The 20,281-nt window shown below is 37.2% G+C and overlaps 1 long non-coding RNA gene across 1 annotated transcript in view; it reads right to left on the bottom strand.

The window, feature by feature from the left end:
• Positions 1-446: 446 nt before the first annotated feature.
• The window catches only part of LOC147911629 (uncharacterized), a 92,286-nt gene continuing 72,451 nt past the window's right edge, over positions 447-20,281 (bottom strand). The window contains exon 4 of the long non-coding RNA XR_015550808.1: positions 447-535. This is a non-coding gene — a long non-coding RNA (uncharacterized LOC147911629). The remainder of the gene's footprint in view (positions 536-20,281) is intronic.

The following is a 20,281-nucleotide window of genomic DNA, read 5'->3' as shown; positions in this document are numbered from 1 at the left end:
TGCACACACAGTGAGCTGCCAATGTACTTCTCCAAGAACCTGGTCCATTGTGGATACATAAAAGATGGCTTTAAAAGCTCACCTGGGGCCGGCCCCATGGCTTAGTGGTTAAGTGCGTGCGCTCCGCTACTGGCGGCCAGGGTTTGGATCCTGGGTGCGCACCGACGCACCGCTTCTCCGGCCATGCTGAGGCCACGTGCCACATACAGCAACTAGAAGGATGTGCAACTATGACATACAACTATCTACGGGGGCTTTGGGGAATAAAAAAGGAGGAGGATTGACAATAGATGTTAGCTCAGAGCCGGTCTTCCTAAGCAAAAAGAGGAGGATTAGCATGGATGTTAGCTCAGGGCTGATCTTCCTCACAAAATAAAAAATAAATAAATAAATAAATAAATAAATAAATAAAAATAAAATAATAATGATAATAAAAAAAAGCTCACCTGGGTGAACACACCAAGAATGTGTACTGAGCAGCCAGGAGTTCTCTCTCTCTAGAATTTGGCTGAATTTTGTGTTCATTGGGTATAATCTGAAGGAAAATTAGAGAAAATTAGAGAAAAGTATGCCTTCTCAATCCAGTGATCTTGACTGCGATTTCATGTGAAATTTTTAGAGAGTCTTCTTGTTCACTGAAGGAAAATATAAAGCAGTCTAAGTGCATGTGTACATTTAAGAACATTGATTATTGATTGAGGCATTGACAATTCAAATATTAACAATTGTTTTTCAACCTAGATCACGTTTCAGAATTACATGTGGAATTAAATAAAGATCCAAAGTCTGGGTCACATAATTGGCATCCTGAGATAGAACCCTATGGGCTCTTATGAGTTAGTAAATGCTCCCAATCTGAGTCTGATCAGCATCCAGGTTTTGCAAAACAGTCATTTAAAACACAAGAATTTGAGGCACATCCTATGGTCAGATGAAAATTATAAAATACAGATGCTATTGATCAATTTGGCAGTTGAATTCCATAACTATGACTCCATGAAGCTCAGAAACGATCAATTTATGATGAAAGAAAAGTTTCACCATGGAGGGACTGTTGAGTTGTGCTCAACATTAGATGTTGTAAGGAGTCTAAGGATGAAAACACAACCAGTGTATGGGCAGATGTTGGTATTTTTTCTCTGCAAAATCATCAGATTTTCTCTGCCAGCCTTCAAGGAACCCTGATTTAATTCAAGGACTTTTTGAAGCCAAATTGAGTTCATTTGTTAGAACATTGGGCATCCATCCATAAGAATTTATGTTAGGATCTTTAATTTTCATAATAAATTATAACTGTACCACCTATTATCCTGACACTGAGAGGAGATGAATGATGCCCCTTGAAAATACCAGGGCAAAGGGACAATTAACTGAGTTCCTACATGTGCCAATCCATGGCTAAATACTCTATCCATATCACTGATGTCTCACCATAGTCCTACCAGTGAGGGATTATTCTGTCTATCTTATAGAAGAGGAACACAACATGCCTGAATTTTAGGTCTGTACTAGAAATCTCCAATTTGGATAGTTCCCTAAATAACTTTATTTAAAGGAAGTCTTTCCACTGAAGTCTAACATAATATAGAAAATTGCAAACACGAATTTCACAAGGCACTAATATTTTAAGTTCATAGATAAATTTCACAAAGGGGACGTCGGCAGATCAAAAAAATGGAAAATTACCAGCACCCCTCAAGCTACCATCATGTCTCTTTCTATTCACTCCTCTAAAACATTTGACATGAGCCTAATTGATTTAACAAAATGATGCAGGGATATAGTGCATGCTATCTACTCATTACTTGAGATTATTTAAACTTTATTTCTGCAACATCGTGGATCACTGCCCAGATACTGTGGATCACACTATATTGTTTACATCTTTTTCCCACAGAAGTCTTCACAAAGCTGTACTTTATCACTGTGCTTTGAGTGTTACTGAAATCTGTCTTAGTTTGTGTTCCCCCAAAGGAGACCTCAAGTCCAGGATTTAAGGGCAGATAGTTTATTTGGAAAGAAATCCTACGAAGCACTGCTGAGGAAGTAAGAAGGTTCAACAAAGAAGGGAGAAAAGCTAGAAAAAGTTCTTACATGGGTATAGAGAGCTTCTTCCAACTGAAGACTCACAAAACTCAGAATTGTCCCACCAAGGTTGTTTAAGCCCTGACGGTTATTTCAGGGGCGTTAGCTCCTCTGTTCTTGCTGGTCATGACTGCCTACGGTGGATTAAGCTCAATGAGCCCATGGAGAAGACCTTCCACACAACAGAAAAGTAACCCAAGCCTGGGCAAAGTATCAGCATTCCAGAACCCAAGCTACAGGTGAACTCACGCGGCATAAGGAGCTTCATTATAAGAGCCAGTGGAAGTCAGCATGATACTGGTTTTTGAAAAATTATCATTGACAACATCGTCTTTGCATAGTTTATATAAAAGTATGTGCCATACACACCACTCAGACCCAAGAAAGCATTTGTCTCTTCTGATGATACAGTAGGCGTCATCTTATCAGAAAACAAGCACCTTCGTCATGTTTCTCTCCTTGCCATCGCTCCTAAGAACTCAAAGTTAACTTTTCAGCTGCCCTCTAATCACTTATCTTTCCTTTACATTTCTTTTGTAATTATGGCTCATACCTACGTTAATGTGGAGGTTTTATCCTAAATTTTTGTAGATTTTGTAAAACAGCATGTGTCTTATGTATTGCCTCAAATACATTTTGAGAAGAGACCTGGATTAGGAATAATAAATCAAAGGGCAACGGGAAAAGAAACAATTCATTATGTATTTTATGGTAGTCAAGAGAGTTGCCTCAAAATAGACAATACTTGTGTCGAGTCTGTACTTCGTTCAAGGTGTGATGCATCATGTTTATTTTAAACCCCACATGTCTTCATTGTGCAGATCAGGAACCCAAGACTTAAGGGATCAAACTGCCTCCTGAAGCTGATCATTTGGTGAATGGGAGAGCTAAGACCTTAATGCAAGTCTTTCTGGCTCCCTCCACTTCACACTATATAACCTACACATATTGAAGACAGTGACTGATATTAGACAATTCCTGATTAGGGAGAGACGCAATATGTATGTGTAATAATATGTTACATATTGTTTTTTCTGCTTTCCTTTAACTTTGGAACTTTTCCTAAAATCATAGAGATAGCAGAGAATCAAAGATTCAATCTAGGGTCAACATTTCGTCTGCTCTTAAAATGTCTCTAGAGCTCATCTATAATTGCAAGATGGCGTACTATCCAGTTTGTCATATTATTAAAGCTTTTGAAGTTAGTAGACTTTCTGTACTTATTGGATATAAACATGTAGAAGCAATTACAAAAGAATTAGAATATCAATCATTTTAATCTGATATTATTTATTTTGAAAAGCAGATTCATGATGGTGGAGTGAATATAAATTTCAACTGAAGTTTGCTTACGTTTGGGGGAATTGGGCTCCTCCACACCGTTGTCACAAAGAGAAACAATCCCTAAGAAACCCTTGCTTCCCACTGACTTGCACCATTTGTTTTAAATGAAACTCATGCCTTCTTCCTCAAAACGGAGTGTTCCTAAATCCAATTATGTCACAGCCTAGGCTTAACAATGAGTATGCATAGATTTATATCTCATAAATCAATTTTGTAGGATCTGCCAAGTCACAATTTTCAGATGATAAAATTCCTCAATTTGGTTAAAATATTTGCCCTTTCTGAGGAGTTGGTGAATATCAAAAGACTTTTCTGTCTCAGTTACTCAGGGTACTTGTGCTGCCAAATCTTTATTTATTCTGGACTCAAAGGGCATACCTGGCCTTCAGAAATATTATTGAGAACATAGGCATGAATATGAGTATTAATAATCAGGAGTTATTTCAAATATTAAATAACTAATAGGATAAGGGCACACCATGATCATAATGGAATAGGCTTGATCAGAATAACATCCACTACAGACGACAGGTACACCCATTCAGGTGGGATAGCCCTGAATCAAATATTTCTAGGGATGCTTCATCTCAACCCAGACTTTACAAAATCCAAAGAGGCAGCTGAGTTCAAATTAGTAATTCAAGACTTCAATAGAAATTGTGAACTATAGACGTTTCCCGTTTCCAAATTGGACTGAGTGGGTCTAAATGTGTTAATTTGCTTCAGTATATTCATATCTAAAAATAACAGTGGGAGAAATTTACACACCATCAATAAAATTCAGTTTGGGAACTGAAGCAGTCTTGCATGATTCACTTCCTCAATGATTTCTAAACAGCTGGCAAGGATTTAAAAATCATCAAAGGCGTTTATTAATAACAAACTCAGTGTCAAGCTTGATGGATTAGCATAGCTTTATTTGTGTTTTCATTTTATGACCATTTCTGTGGTCGGGGGAGAATTGACACATGCTGAAAAATTGTAATGAGTTCAGCAGTGACATTCACGTATGGAAGAAACAAAAGTTCACACATAAGTTGAAAACATATAGTTACTGATAGGTAGAGAAACTCTCTTATATTTAACCAAAGACACAGGAGAACAGCCAGCATCACTTTTCCTAATGGCCATTATCAATGTGTGATTTGTCCTAGTGGATGGTAGTACAAGATCTAGGCAATTTTTGGAACTTGAAATGATTGGCAATAAGTACCTACTAACAAGAATTGCTAAATAATCTACACAAGGAAATACTATGCATCCATACAAAAGAAACTGTAAAATCTTTATATATTGATGAGGGGAGAGAGTAGTATTTGTTTATATTTGCATAAAGAAACTAATGAAAGGAGTTATTTATAATGGGTGAGGCTGGTATTCATTCTACTCTAATGAATACAGTAGAGACAAAAGGGATGGGAGTGAGAGCCTCCATAAGCTTTTTTCTTCTTAAATAAATTCATTTTCTTCCTGTCAAGGACTTGACAGTCCTGTTGTCTCTGACATCCAGATATTGCTTCAGCGGTCTTTTTTTTTTTTTTAATTTTTTGTTTATTGCAGTAACATTGATTTATAACATTGTATAAATTTCAGGTGTACATCATTATACTTCTATTTCTGCATAGATTACATCATGTTCACCCCCCAAATACTAATTACAACCCATCACCACACACATGTGCCGAATTATCCCTTTCGCCCTGCTCCCTCCCCCCTTCCCCTCTGGTAACCACCAATCCAATCTCTGTCTCTATGCATTTGTTTATTGTTGTTATTATCTACTACTTATTGAAGGAAATCATACAGTATTTGACCTCTCTCTGACTTATTTCACTTTGCATAATACCCTCAATGTCCATCCATGTTGTCACAAATGGCTGGATTTCATCGTTTCTTATGGCTGAGTAGTATTCCATTGTGTATATATACCACATCTTCTTTATCCATTCATCCCTTGATGGGCACTTAGGTTGCTTCCAAGTCTTGGCTATTGTGAATAACGCTGCAATGAACACAGGGGGGCATGTATCTTTACGCATTGGGTGTTTTCAAGTTCTTTGGATAAACACCCAGCAGTGGAATAGCTGGATCATATGGTAGTTCTATCCTTGATTTTTTGAGGAATCTCCATACTGTTTTCCATAGTGGCTGCACCAGTTTGCACTCCCACCAGCAGCGTATGAAGTTCCCTTGTCTCCACATCCTCTCCAACACATGTTGTTTCCTGTCTTGTTAATTATAGCCATTCTGACGGGCGTGAGGTGATATCTCATTGTAGTTTTGATTTGCATTTCCCTGATAGTTAATGATTTTGAACATCTTTTCATGTGTCTGTTGGCCATCTGTATATCTTCTTTGGAGAAATGTCTGTTCAGGTCTTTTGCCCATTTTTTAATTGGGTTGGTAGTTTTTTTGTTGTTAAGATGCGTGAGTTCTTTATATATTTTGGAGATTAAGCCCTTATCAGATGTATGGTTTGCAAATATCTTCTCCCAATTGTTAGGCTGTCTTTTCGTTTTGTTGATGGTTTCCTTTGCTGTGCAGAAGCTTTTTAGTTTGATGTAGTCCCATTTGTTTATTTTTTCTATTGTTTCTCTTGCCCGGTCAGACATGGTGCTTGAAAATATGTTGCTAAGACTGATGTTGAAGAGCATACTGCCTATGTTTTCTTCTAGAAGTTTCACAGTTTCAGGTCTTACATTCAAGTCTTTAATCCATTTTGAGTTAATTTTTGTGTATGGTGTAAGGTAAGGGTCTACTTTGATTTTTTTGCATGTGGCTATCCAGTTTTCCCAACACCATTTATTGAAGAGACTTTCTTTTCTCCATTGTATGTTCTTGGCTCCTTTGTCAAAGATTAACTGTCCATAGATGTGTGGGTTTATTTCCACTTCAGGGGTCTTATCATCCTTTCAGGAAAACCTTCCTTGAATGTTCTGGCTAGGTCTATTTTCCCAATGATATAAGTTCTATTATAAAATATTCTTAGAGCCCTGTACTTTTTCTTCCTTGCCGTTGTCTTTAGTGCAATTGTGTGTGTGTGTGTGATTATTTGATGTTTCTCTCCTCCGACACTAGGCTGTGAGCCTCTCAGAAACCAAATCTTGGTTTCTGCTATCAAATTGCTGAAGCTTCAGGGCCTGACACAGTGCTTGGCTCTGCGTGGCTTCCAACACCCGCTTCTTGATTGAAAAAATGGCAATATTTCTACATCATCCAACTAATATAGACACCTTGTCATTTACTGTCTAAATGGGCTTTTTTTAAACCCATTTTATTTGAAAAATATAGATTGTATTGATTTAGAAAATTATCTGTTCTTATAAAGTTTTCAAATTTATTTCCATAGAGTAGAGTAAAATAATGCCTTCTATAATTTTTAAAATTTTCTCTATTTATCTCTTTAATTCTATTTCAAATTTTGAATTTATGCTATCACCAACTTTTAAATCATAATGTTGACTGATTTATTCATTTTACTCATTTTCCCAGAGTCAATACTCAGATTTACTTATGTTTTATCATTTGTCTGTTTTCTAATACTTAATTTCATTTTTGTTCTTTTCTTTATTAGTTTTATATATTTTTCTTTTATTTTTTTTATTTAGACTTTATTTTTCTAGAGTAAAGGGTCACAGCAAAATTGAGGGAAAGCATTAGTTTAATTTTCAATTGCTTTTTCTAACAATTTTAGTTGAATGTTCCTCATTTATATTTTTTCTTTCTTATTCACTAATATAAATGGTGAAAGTTATTCATTTCTTCTAAGTATGTTTTAGCTAACCACAATAAAAATGTTATTTTCTATAAATTCTGCATTTTGAATTTTTATTTTCTCTTCTATTCAAAAGTTAAGACAGATTGTAATTGATTTTATTTTACTTTTAATCTTCAGGGTGCTTATTATTTACTTTCTATTTTTGCTATTGATTTCTCATTGTTTGTGATGCAATATAGTGATAGTTACTACTTCTACTCCCCAGAATCTTTTAAGTTGTGTGTGTGTATTTAAGTGTCAGAATCTTTTGTTTTTAATAGGTGGATACATTTATCTCATTTACATTTATTTATTTTTTTAATTGATGTATCATATTAGTTTCAGGCCTACAACATAATGATTCAATATCTGTATTATTGCAAAATGATCACCACAATGTCTAGTTAACATCTGTCACCATACATAGTTACAAAAATTTTTTTTCTTGTGGTGAGGACTCATTTACAATGATTGCTGTGACAGATATATCTGCTATTTTTGCTATATTTTCTTTTATATTTTAGTTTTTACTCTTTAAAAAAATTTTCACTATGTGTTTTTTTGATAGAGTTTTGATAATGGTAATAAAAAGGAAGGCGGTTCAGAGGTATTTTGTAAAAAAAAAAAAAATGTTGATATTGTGCCCTTCTACTAAACAAAAAGAGCTAGAAACTATTACTCAAAAGGATTGTAAGAAAACTTTACAAACTATTTGAAAAGGAGGCTAATTTGCATTTTTCTTTTGTTCTTTATATTGTAGGGGAGGTATTTTTCCTTTTGTCCCTTCTAGGTTCTTTGGGTGGCCCGATAATTAAATGACTCAAGGCAGACTAACAGAAGAAAAACAAATTTAATTTTGTACATATGGGAGCTCCTAAAATTATGAAACTCGAAGAAGTGACCAAAGTAGGCAGTTGTTATACCTTTTAGACAAAGAAACAATAAATTTGTGAGGAATTGACAAAACAAAGGAGTTTGGGCTTGGGGTAGTAAATTAGTAAAAAGTAAGAGGATTAGTTTATACAGCCTTCTCAGCCCTAAATTCCCTATCTCTGGTAATAAGGATGTCTTTCTTTCTCCTGGTACAGGGAGGATACCTTTTACATGAGAGATTTATTTCCTGCTTTCAGGGGGACAAAGGAGGGTCAGAGTGTCCTTGCACTGGCTTTTTCTTAAGTAACTTTAACTCAAAATAATCAATATGCCAAAATGGCATATTTGGGGGCAGGCTTCCTTGAACCCCATCAATACTCTTGTTTTTTAATGCAGACTTTAATAATGGTGAACCTCTTCTCTTATGTAAAGAAGAGAGAGGTAACCACATTGGCTTTTGCTCTTGGTAATAATTCACAAAGATTTCAGGAAGAAATCATTTTTAGGAAATATCTCCAAGTTCTTAAGAGTAAGCTTCATGTTAAGGGAAAAAACAATTTTTAAGTTTTTTTTAAGCTGTTTATCATTACGTCAAGATAGGCATAATTGATTTTTCAAGGGAGATTCTGACTTTCTACACCAAGACAATTTGAAATGTGCTATGTAAGAAATTCTGTACAGAAATTCATTATCTTTGACAGAATTTCAAACTGTTTCTTCTATCATAATGGCTCATCACCTGCTTTTGCTTTATCAGAATTGAAGTGTTTTACCATCAAATGGTTTTGCTTAAATTCCTCTTTTAGACTAAAATTCCCTAAATACAAAATTAATTTAGTATAACATGATGCTTTGTTGAACCCATTGTATTTGTGTGTGTGTGCGTGCACACACGTGTGCAAAGGCAAGTAAAAGAAAAATAAAGAAAAAACAAACCTTAAGGATCGTACCACTTTTTTTTTTTTTTTGTGAGAGAGATCAGACCTGAGCTAACATCCATGCCAATCCTCTTCTTTTTTGCTGAGGAAGACTGGCCCTGGGCTAACATCTGTGCCCATCTTCATCCACTTTATCTGGGACGCCACCACAGTATGGCCTGACAAGCAGTGCATTGGTGTGTGCCTGGGATCCGAACCTGGGCCGCCAGCAGTGGAGCACACGCACTTAACTGCTATGCCACAGGGCCGGCCCCAAGAATTGTATTTTTTAAATAGAGAAACATACTTAAATGCTCACATGTTTTAGAATCTTTCATTCTCACAGAAAACTTTTCCAATGAATTTCATCTTAATAGCTAAAGGAGAATTTAACATTTCAGATACTCTTCTGACTTACTGATTAAAAATATTTAATATGATCTTTGATGTTGTGTATGTGTTTTAAAATGTTGACAAAGAGAGAGTTAGCACATGTTATGAAAACAGCAATGCATGAGGTAACCAGCCCTACTGCTAACAATAATTCATGGCATACTCAGGACACACTACTTGATTTCTCTGGAATCATTTTTCCTTACAAATAAGAGTTTCAGGCAATGATTTCTGAAGTCTCTGATGGGTTGAAGGGAAGCAGACTATGACATCCCAAAATAAGCCTATGTGGGGGATCAGAATTTGCCACCCCAAAATGTGTCTCTCTGGCATGATTATTTCCAAGAACAAAGACTCAGAAACAAACTTTCACCTTTCCCTTAACTGCCTAAAAGAATTTAGGATAGAAGGCCTGTCCCAGGAAGGAGCTATCACCATAGATGACTCTAGGTGTGATAGACTGGGAGGAACCTTGCCAGGCTCATTTTTATCAAAGTTCTCTCTTGGGTCACATTTGTCTATAGATGGCCCAGCAAACATTCATTTAACAAATATTTTCTTTTCCGTCTCCATGTAAATTGCCTTCTTCCCCTTTGAAGTCCCAAACCACTACCCCCAACATCCTCCTTTATCTTTAGCTGAAGATGGTATGTAAGGTAAGGTGGTAGCTTCAGCCATTTTGGTGAGTTACTCAATTTTCCTGGGTTTCTCCCATATATACATATTACTAAACTGTGATTTTCTCCTTTTCTTCTGTCTCATGTCAATTTAATTCTTAGACCAGCCAGAAGGACCTAGAGGGTAGAGGAATAAGTTCTTCCTCCCCTACACCTATTTAGCATAAGGATTATCTTGAGGCTGATTATTTTTAAGAAACAGCGGACATAAGAGAAGCTCTGAAAACCCAGTGGAAGTTATCCATTTGTAAGAGTAATTTACATTTATAAGAGAAATCTCCATTTGTAAGGGTGTCTCACTGGCTGTTCCAGGAAGCAAAAGATGACTCTAAATCTCTAGAAACTCTTATCAATGGAGAAGGCAATGACTTAAATCTGCATAACAACTTTACCTTTGTTTACTGTGGCTTTACTGTGTTTGTAGGTTACTGGTAACCTCCCATAACCTCCCTTTGTCTTTAGCTGGAGATCATATTTAAGGTGGTGGCTTGTGCCATTTCAGGGAGTTACTCAATTTTCCCGGATATCTCCAAGGTATACAGGAGGTATACATGTTATTAAACTTCTGTTTGTTTTTCTCATGTTAATCTGTCTTTTATTACAGGGGCGGGTCTCAGCCAAGGACATGGAAGGGTAAAGGGAAAATTATTTTTCCTCCTCTATAGGGTCTAAATTATAAAAGCAAAACGGGTTCCATTTCTGCAAAACACCAGAGTCTCAAACGGTTCTAAAATGTAAATCATTCTGGACTGTGATCAAAGTAACAGTAACTTAAGATGATGGGGCTGCCTTTTAAGGAAGTTTAAATAAGATATATGGTCATCTCTATAGCTCCCATAGGTAGGGTAAGTTCTGATTTGACGCTGTTGGAATCATCGGAAATGAATGTCCAACTACATAATAAATGTGGCTCTGCTCTACTGATAGGAGGGGGAGTGGTGGCTCCAGGCTTTATTATCAGTGATGAGAAGAGAAACCCTAGTGAGGGCAACACAGAGAGTGAAGGCAGCCCCTAGAGATCTTGCACTGGTGCCAGGAAGTCTGCAGGATGCAAGCAATTTGTCTTTCTACCTTGTAGGGGAGGAAGACTATCCTCTACCCACTCTGGGTCCTTCTGGCTGGGCTATGAATTAAATTCACATGAGACAGAGTAACAGGAGAAAATCAAAGAAAGCTTTATAACATTTGTACATGGGGGAGACCCAATAAACTGGGTAACTTGACAAAATGGTGGAGGTTCTCATCTTAAATACTATTTTCAGCTAAAGACAAAGGAGGATGTTGAGGGTGGGGGGAGTCAGCTATGGGAGATTACCAGAAAAGCACAGTAAATCAGAGTAAGGTTAATACACAGATTTAAGTCCTCACCTTCTGTGCTGATAAGAGTTTCTAGAGATAAGGTCATCCCCCTTTCTTCCTGGTACAGAGAGGGAGATACCTTTAAAAACGGAGGTTTCCCTTATAAATGTAAATGTTTCTTACAAAGGATAACTTCTACTTTTACTTGGTTTTCAGAGCTTTCATAAGAATGGGCTTAGCAAGGACCCTCCCAGTCTATCCATACCCAGAGTTATCTATGGTGATTGCTTGTCCTGGGGACAGGTCTTCTACCTTAAATTCTTTTAGGTAGTTAGTGGTGGGGAGGTCAAAGTTTCTTTCTGAGTCTTCTGAGTCTTTATTGTCTTTAGCTCAAAATAACCTGCATACCAGAGTGTGATATCTTGGGGTGGCCTGCCCTGAACCCCCTCCACCTCAAAGGAGTTAACGGATGTGTTATATTGAACTAAAGAATATTGGGAAAGCTTTAGTATTTTAAGATTAAAACTGGTCAGATCAGTTCAGATTGGGTTAGAGCCTACCTCAATCCTTTGTTTTGCTCTGACTTTTGTAACAAATTATGAAATTGACTAAAATTAGTAGATGTGACTGTTTTAGTATTCATTTTACATAACTTTAATAATTATATACATTATAGATAGAAAGATAAATGAAGCAAGTGACAGAGAATTTTTTTTCCCTTGAGACCCCAATTGGTCCTGCTTAAATTTGTTCATAATTCCAAATAAGAGCATTATCAATACGTGAAGAAGAAAAATAGGGCCGGCCCCGTGGCTTAGCGGTTAAGCGTGCGTGCTCCGCTGCTGGCGGCCTGGGTTCGGATCCCAGGGGCGCACTGACGCACTGCCTCTCCAGCCATGCTGAGGCCACGTCCCACATACAGCAACTAGAAGGATGTGCAGCTATGACATACAACTATCTACTGGGGCTTTGGGGGAAAAAATAAATAAATAAAATTAAAAAAAAAAAAAGAAAAAGAACCAACTCCAAATGGAGACAGCTGTCTAGACCCTAGCATCCTAACTCATATCAGACCAAACTTCAGATATCAATAGCTACAGAGTTATTGGTCTTGGTGAAAAGATGAACAACCCCTTTCTCAGCCCAGCATGGAGTGGAATGAACAGATTGGCAGGAAGAGTTAATGGAGATTATGTAAACCTGCTGATCAAAGCCCTGTTGGCCCTTACACTCACCATCCATAGCGTCATTGACGCCAGTGTAGCAATAGCATTTCCTTGCCTACCAGTCACAAGATGGGTGGTCCCACCATAGCATCTCCTTCCTGGTTTCTTGGGGCAACAGACAATAAGCAGCAAATGGGCAGAGATATTGTTTCACCGGCAATCTAAAGCTTAAGAAGCCATTTTCTATTAGTGCCATTTTACCATTTGTATTATGATAATAGTGATTAACATCAAAATGGCCAATGTAGGAGGTAGGCATGTATAGTTTCAAAGCCTTGTTAGCATTCAATTTGAGGTCACAGTTAAAATTTTAACAGTTAAAATTCAACACATTCTATGTTGCAAATATGCAGTCATGGAAAAGGGGGAAAATGGAATGGACAACACAGTTGGAAAAAAAAATCATCTATTTTCTTCTACTCTAAGTCATTGATGACAAAAGGTCAAGTCTGTGGACATATCCCCAAGACCAGAGATGAGAGGGGATTTGGGCCCCTCAGAAATTACTAAAATTTATTTGCTGGAACGATACCCTAGTGTTTAAAGAATGACAGAGTTTTCGAATGTGAGTACAATATAGACGTGGTGGTAGTGTGTGTGTGTGAGGGGTGTGCTGGTGTTGCAGAGTATGCCTGGGCCTCCCTTTTGGCCAAGGATGAGGCCAAAAAACAAGATCAACTGTTAGATCAGAAAAAGAAGGTGTGTGAATCACTACACACAATTTAAAGAAGTCCCAAATAAAAGAAGTTTTTCCTTTTCATCTTTGTTAAAAATAACATTTTTTCCCCAGTAGACTTTTTGATCATCCTTGGGATTTGGGAGAAAAAATACAAACATTGTTTTTTTCTTTTAAGGTTTGTTTATGTTATATGTGATCAAAAAGAAACGTTTCTGTCGTGAAGTGTGTTTTCTAACCAACACACACTTTAATAATTTAACATCGTTTCTAGGCTATGCTTCATTTAAAAATTAATTGAGAAGAAACAGATCTCAAAAGAGAATTCTCTGTGAGTAGTGAGTCTCAGTACCGGTAGACTGCACAACTAGGAGTCTAACAGCATCACTCTCACAGGCACGTTTACATGTAACTGATTTTTAACTTGCTGGAAGCATCATCTCTAAACCATCTATGGTATTTATTCCACTGCATACATTAAAGAACTACAAAAAGATAACATTAGATTGACATCATTAAAAACTAACTGTTTGAGGGAGTAAAATATGTTAAGATTCTAAGATAAATATGAAATATGGGAATTGCAACATTGAAATGGTAGCTAATGTTAGAAAATGTATAATTTTGATAAATGTTTTCATTCCTTCCAGTGGTTACAGGTATAATGATACGGATTGCACAAACAAAAGATTATTAGCATTTCTTAGATCCTCATGCATCCAGGGAAGGAAATCTTCAGTTTGGTTAAACCTGGAATGAAATGATTTGTTTACATGCTGTTTTTGACAGACTGAAGAAATTAATGGTCTTTAATCTAATGCAATTGCTGCACCAAGAACTAGGACATGTGTAAAAAAATTACTTACTAAAATAAGCATGCTCAGGATAAAAAAAATCCCTGTTCCCTACACCTGCCATTGTGGATGTCATTCCAAGGAACAAACACTGTTAAAAATTAACATTTTTAATTAACTACAATTCTGTCTCGCTAACTCTAAATATGTGTATATAGCTATCTCTTGATGTATTATCTTGAGATAGAGGCTATTAAATTCCAGCTTTTCTAGCTTCCTGTATCATCCTGTCTCCCTTCCCATAATCCTCACAATTTAGTTAAATCAATAATTTTAGAAATTCTTTGGTTATCCGTGTAACTTTAAATTTTGGCCACTACCCAAATCCATATAGAGGATGGCTTATGACCCCTACTTCAGCAGATATGCATGTTAATGCCCCCACTCCTTGTCCTTCTTCCCTGACCTTCTCTCAACCCCTACCTAAAAAGTCCTCGAATACTGTCAATATTGAGATCATTTATGTTTATTTCTGGAATCGTAATTATATTTTCTGTGCCTAATAGGTAGGTTAATTTTATACACTGGAAAATCAGTAAACATGATCAACATCAGCATTATAAATACTACTTTACTTCTGCATCAGACAATATTTTTTGATATAAAGTATTTTTTTGTAGGAAGTATTTACATTCTTGGGTTCATAATTGTCTTCCTTTTCTTCTTGATTTCTCTGTATTTATCATATTTTAAAATTCTTCCATGATTCTCGATCATATACTAAGAGATACGGGATTTTTCTTTTTTCAATAAACTAAAGTTCTCCCTCCTGGAGACCCTGCTTTCTGTTGAAATCAGAACTGCTTATCAGGAGCATCAACATCCTATAACTTCTCTCCATTACTCTTCTATGTTTAAGTTTTCTTAGATCACAAGGGTTCTTTTTCTCAATTTACTCATTTTATTGAAGTGTGCATTTAAAAAGGATTAATGGAAGATGTTTTAGTTATCTATCATTGCATAACACATGACCCCCAAATTTTAGCTGCCTAAAACAACAAACATTTATCTTAGACAGTTTCTGAGGGTCAAGAATGTGGAAGTGGCTTAGTGGGTGGCTGGCTCAGGGTCTCTGATGAAATTGCATTTAAGCTGTTGGCCAAGGCTGCAGTCAACTGAAGGCTTGACTGGGCTGGGGATCCATTTCGAAGATGGCACACTCACACGGCAAACAACTGGAGACCTCCATTCCTTGCTGGCTGGTGGCAGAAGGCCTTAGTTCCTCACCCCGAGGGCCCCTCCACAGGGCTGCCTTATGATGTAGCACCTGGCTTCCCACAAATCACGTGATTTAAGAGAATCAAGAACAAGAGGAAAGATGCAGTGGTTTAAATAACCTAGACTCAGAACTCACACAATATCACTTCTGCTTCATTTGATGAATAGAAGCGAGTCATTAGGTCCAGCCCATATTCGAGGGGAGGGGGACTAGGCCTCACCTTTTGAATGAAGTATCAATGAATTTGTGCATATAGTTTTAAAGCCACCATATAATTCATTATTCTGTCCTTGTATTTGATGAGGAGCTTTGGGGGGTGTTACATTATAATTTGAGTGTCATTTTCACTTAGAATGCTGTAGATTTCGCTCCATTGTGTTTTGCAATGAAGTCTTGCCTATGAAAAGTTTGGCTTTTATTCTGTTGTAAGTTTTTTCTTTTGCTTTGCTTTGTTTTCTTCCTGTCTGGATTTAAAATATATGTGCAATCGATCTCATTATTTGTGGTAATGATGTTCTATAAACTCTCCATGAACGCTGAATTTGTAAATACTGAATGGCTGCTTGGGTAGGGAAATACAGGGTTAGGTTCCTGCGAGCCTCTGGTCACAACATTTTCATCAACCGATCAACACATAATCTTGTTTTATCTGTGTTTCTGTTTAAAGGCACCTTACTGACTATATATTGTTAACTCATTAGCACTGAACTCACGGCCAACAGCACTGTAGCTCACGCCTGAAGGAAGCCTATGGAACACACTTATTTTCTCCGTAAGGCACATCACAGTCTTTCTGTGCTTGAGAACACCAGACAGCACTTCACATTTGGGAGCCATATTAAACACCAAAATCACTGAAATAAAGCACAGAAATGCCAAAACATGGCACTAAGTAGACCGCAAGGGTAGACATTTGTTTACAGTATGAAAGCTGCAACAACAAGGCAGAGTGTTGCCTTGTGTGACCTCAGCTGGGAAAGTGTGTGTCAGGCAACACAAATTTTTCACCACCATGTACATGTCTGCAAATGACTGCAAAAGCTCTGTGAGTATTGATTTTGGGGTTACAAATAAATCTTAGCACTAATACGACATCCATGAATAATTAGCATTCAATGTATGTTGTCTTTCTTCTCGGTGCTCAGAAATCTCACAGTGATGTGTGCAAGTGGCTCTGTTTTTATTCACCATGCTTCACTCTCAGTAGGTTTCTAGGTTGCAGGCATATCTTTTCTCTGCCTCATTTCTTTGATATTTCCACCTCTCTGTTTTCTCTGCTCATCCTTTTGGAAACATACACTAGTCACGTGTTAGCAAGTTGGTGTAGTGGTGACAAGAGAAGAATGCTTGTGAAAGAATCAAAAGAACGAGGAAACGGTTAAAACTCTACGTGAAGGGGAGGGTAATGAGATTTTAAGGCGAGTAATGGGTAATCCTATTAATTATTAAAGAAATCTTTTATTGCTTCCCGCGTGCCAGGCAAAGAGCCATCCACATTGTATGAACGCATTAGCTCATTTCTCCCTTACAGCCCCAATTTAGCGATGAGGAAAATCAGGCTGAGAGAATGTGAGGAATTTTCCCAACATCACAAAACAGCCAGTGGCAGAGCTTCATTGGAAGCCAGATCTATCTGACTCCATAGCGCGTGCACTAAACTTACTTCTCATAGATGGACACGTGTCCTTCGCACTTATTTTCTACGAGGTACTGCAGAAACACCTTGGTCTGATTCCCAACTCACAGAGCATTTTGGAGCCAGGTGTATGCTACGTGCTCTCAGAATTCTCTAGAGGGATTGAGCCTCAGTCGCCCAAATGGTAATTTTCTCAATAACGCACCCTTTATGGGTCTCCTCTTTTCTGTGTCATTTCTCTTTTGACCTGCCAGTCTTTAGACAGCACTTCAGCACAACATTTGGGGGTCACTATAAACAGCAAAATCACTGAAATAAGGCAAACAAACTTTTAAAATATGGCACTAAATCGACCACAAAAAGGACACTTGTTTACAGTACAAAAGAGGAAACAAGAAGGCAGAGTGTCACCTTGTTCAACCTTAGCTGAGAAAGTGTCAGGTGACTCAAATATTTCACCACTAATTTGAGTCACCTCTCAAATAAGTTACCTGTACTATAATCCTTGCTTTGGGTTCTACTGTTGAGAAAATCCAGACTATGTCAGTGTTATTCTTGGGATTCCAAAGTAGCTAACTGTAGACAATAATTTCTTTGAGGGCAGGAACTATGACTATCTTGTTCATGGTTGTACTCCTTCTTCCTAGTCCAAATTCTGGCTGGTTGTAGGTCTCAAGAATTATTTTTGAATTAATCATTTGCAAAAAGTAAACATGATTGATGTTCCTTTTCTTTCTCTATCCATACCTTTCTTTTGTGTACGTGAAACAACATCAGCTTATAATTTAACGTGAGAGGTCAAAGAGAGCACGTGGTGTGCAGAAGCCCATTGACTATCTGGTTGAATTTTTTTTTTTTTTGCTTGAGGAAGATTGGCCCTGGGCTAACATCCATGCCCATCTTCCTCTACTCTACACGGGACGCCTTCCACAGCATGGCTTGACCAGTGATGCATAGGTCTGCGCCCGGGAGCCGAACCTGCGAACCTGGGCCACCAGAAGCAGAGCACATAAACTTACCACTATGCCACCACTATGTTTCTGCCTCTAGCAGAAACAACAGTTTGAAAACCAAAGTGCCTTTGATTTATGATTAATTAATCATTATTCATTATTGATTATTAATATCGATAGCAATGACTATTATTAATAAACTATTAATACTAATTAATATTATTATAATACTACAATATATTATACTATATATAACACTACAACTATATTAATTAATATTACTATAATACTACAACACAATATAATAATAGTAATACAATACTACAATATTTCCTGGGAGTTCCACATAGAAGGGATTTAGATATATAACTATTATTATAATTAATAATAATGATATTGATTATTAATGATTGATTATTGATTAATAATGAGACTCAGATGAGAGAGATAAGCATTTGTGGGTTCTAAGGAGTTAGGGTCAAGAAAAGTAAAGTCGTTTTTTTTTATATCAGGAGCCAAAGTTTATGTAAAGATTGCTGATGGCATCAGAACCATATTTCTTACCAAAGTAAGCGTTTGACCAGAAGCTGGAATAAAGCAATCTCGCTAGAATATACCGTGCTTGGTACGGATGAATCCATTCTTTCCAGGTTTTCATTACACCATGTCTTCACTTTCTTCTCTCTCCTGCTCCTTCTCTGTGGTTATGTTTCACCAGCCTGTAAAAGTTGATGCCCTGACTGCTCTTCTCTTCTCATCACCCTACATAATTTATGGATAAGCCCACAGATGTCTTTTCCTCATTCCCATACATGATTGATTTCTAAATTTACCTAGAACTTTATTCTGATTTTCAGATCCATATCTCAATTTATCAACAAGGTATTTCTACCTGAGCACCCAAGAGATGCCTCACATTCATTATATCCTAAATCTAACTGGTTCCTTCACTTCCACCCCCTTCATCATGCGTGCTATCCCTCTTCTGTCCCCTACTTGGGCCAGACTGAGGAAAGTAGGCAATACTTTAGTCTTCTGATAATCTCTGGCCTAAGTCATGGACTTGCAAATCATTCCAGTGGCTGTCATATTCACTACACTCCAAATCCAATCAGTCACCAAGTCCTATTGATTAGATCTTCTAAACATGTACATTCGTATGTATTTTCAGATTCTGCATTGGATGTGCCTCTTCATTCTCTAACTCCCTTGCATACAGAGTACTTGTAGTTTCTCTTTCCCACTCTCCCAAGATAGCAAGGTCTTCCCCATCTTTCACTGGTTCATCCTCTACATTGTTAATAGAATAACCATTCTAGTATGCAGATATGGCTATGCCATTCTCTGGTTTACAATTCTTCAATGGCTACCTATTGCCAATAAAGATAAAGTCCAGGTGGATTTTTATGGCATAGTGTATGTTTCACGAGGTGGTCTATCAAAGTACTTCTTTCACTTACGAGAAGACATATGGCCTGCCCATATGTTTTGAGCGATAGGCATACTTAGTTATCTCTAAGTCTCCAGTGCCTGACAGATTCCCATGGGTAGTGTAGATATGCCTCCCGCCATCTTAAAACCCATTTCCTTGGACAACTTTTAAGGCTTGGCTCAAAACCATCTCTCAGTGAATTTCTCTGTGACTATGTAACCCCATATATTTTTTTCTTTACCTTAAACATACCTGCACTGAGTAATTATCATTTTAGATTGTTTTATTTTCATATGAAAGGACCTTTTATTTTTCGTATCACTTTTTGTTTTGTGTATACCAAGCACAATGCCTACTATTTCCTCAGAGGAAAAAAGGGATGTTGAACTGACATCTTATCTGGGGTTTTCTCCCACCTTGAACTAACATCAGACCGGAAAAAACAACAGAAAAGTTTGTCTTACTGCTAATGAAAATATCTTTAATCATTAAAGTCATTTTTATTGATTAAAGCTAGCCCTCTCTATCTGCACCTCCTCTTCTACCTCACACCAAAACACTAAAGGCGATAAACGAGTTGTTTGGAAGATTTAATGTGGCTTCTGCAGGCTCCCAGTTTCCAAACATTAAATTGGGGGAACTGCTGTTTAATTTGCATCTAAACTTAGTAAATGAGTCACTGTAGTAAATGATCGACTTTGAAGACCCAGGAGTTCAAATAGGGCTGGGTTTCCAAAACATCATTAATGATGAGAAATGGCTACAACATTTCCTGAGAGTCCCACATAAAAGGGATTTAGAATGGTTCAAATATACTCATTGCTTCTGAGCTTCTGTCTGGAAAGGAAAACACAGACATGCATCCTTCATGCATTTCCTGAAATATCTTCTGGTGATGAGGTCACGGGCTCATGCTGACGCTCCACTCAACATCAGGGAA

This window comes from Ceratotherium simum, chromosome Y (assembly GCF_057802395.1).
Source record: "Ceratotherium simum simum isolate JZ-2026a chromosome Y, ASM5780239v1, whole genome shotgun sequence".
NCBI classification, from domain to species: domain Eukaryota; kingdom Metazoa; phylum Chordata; class Mammalia; order Perissodactyla; family Rhinocerotidae; genus Ceratotherium; species Ceratotherium simum.
Note: the sequence above shows the minus strand (reverse complement) of the source record. Positions and strands in the feature narration are given on the sequence as shown.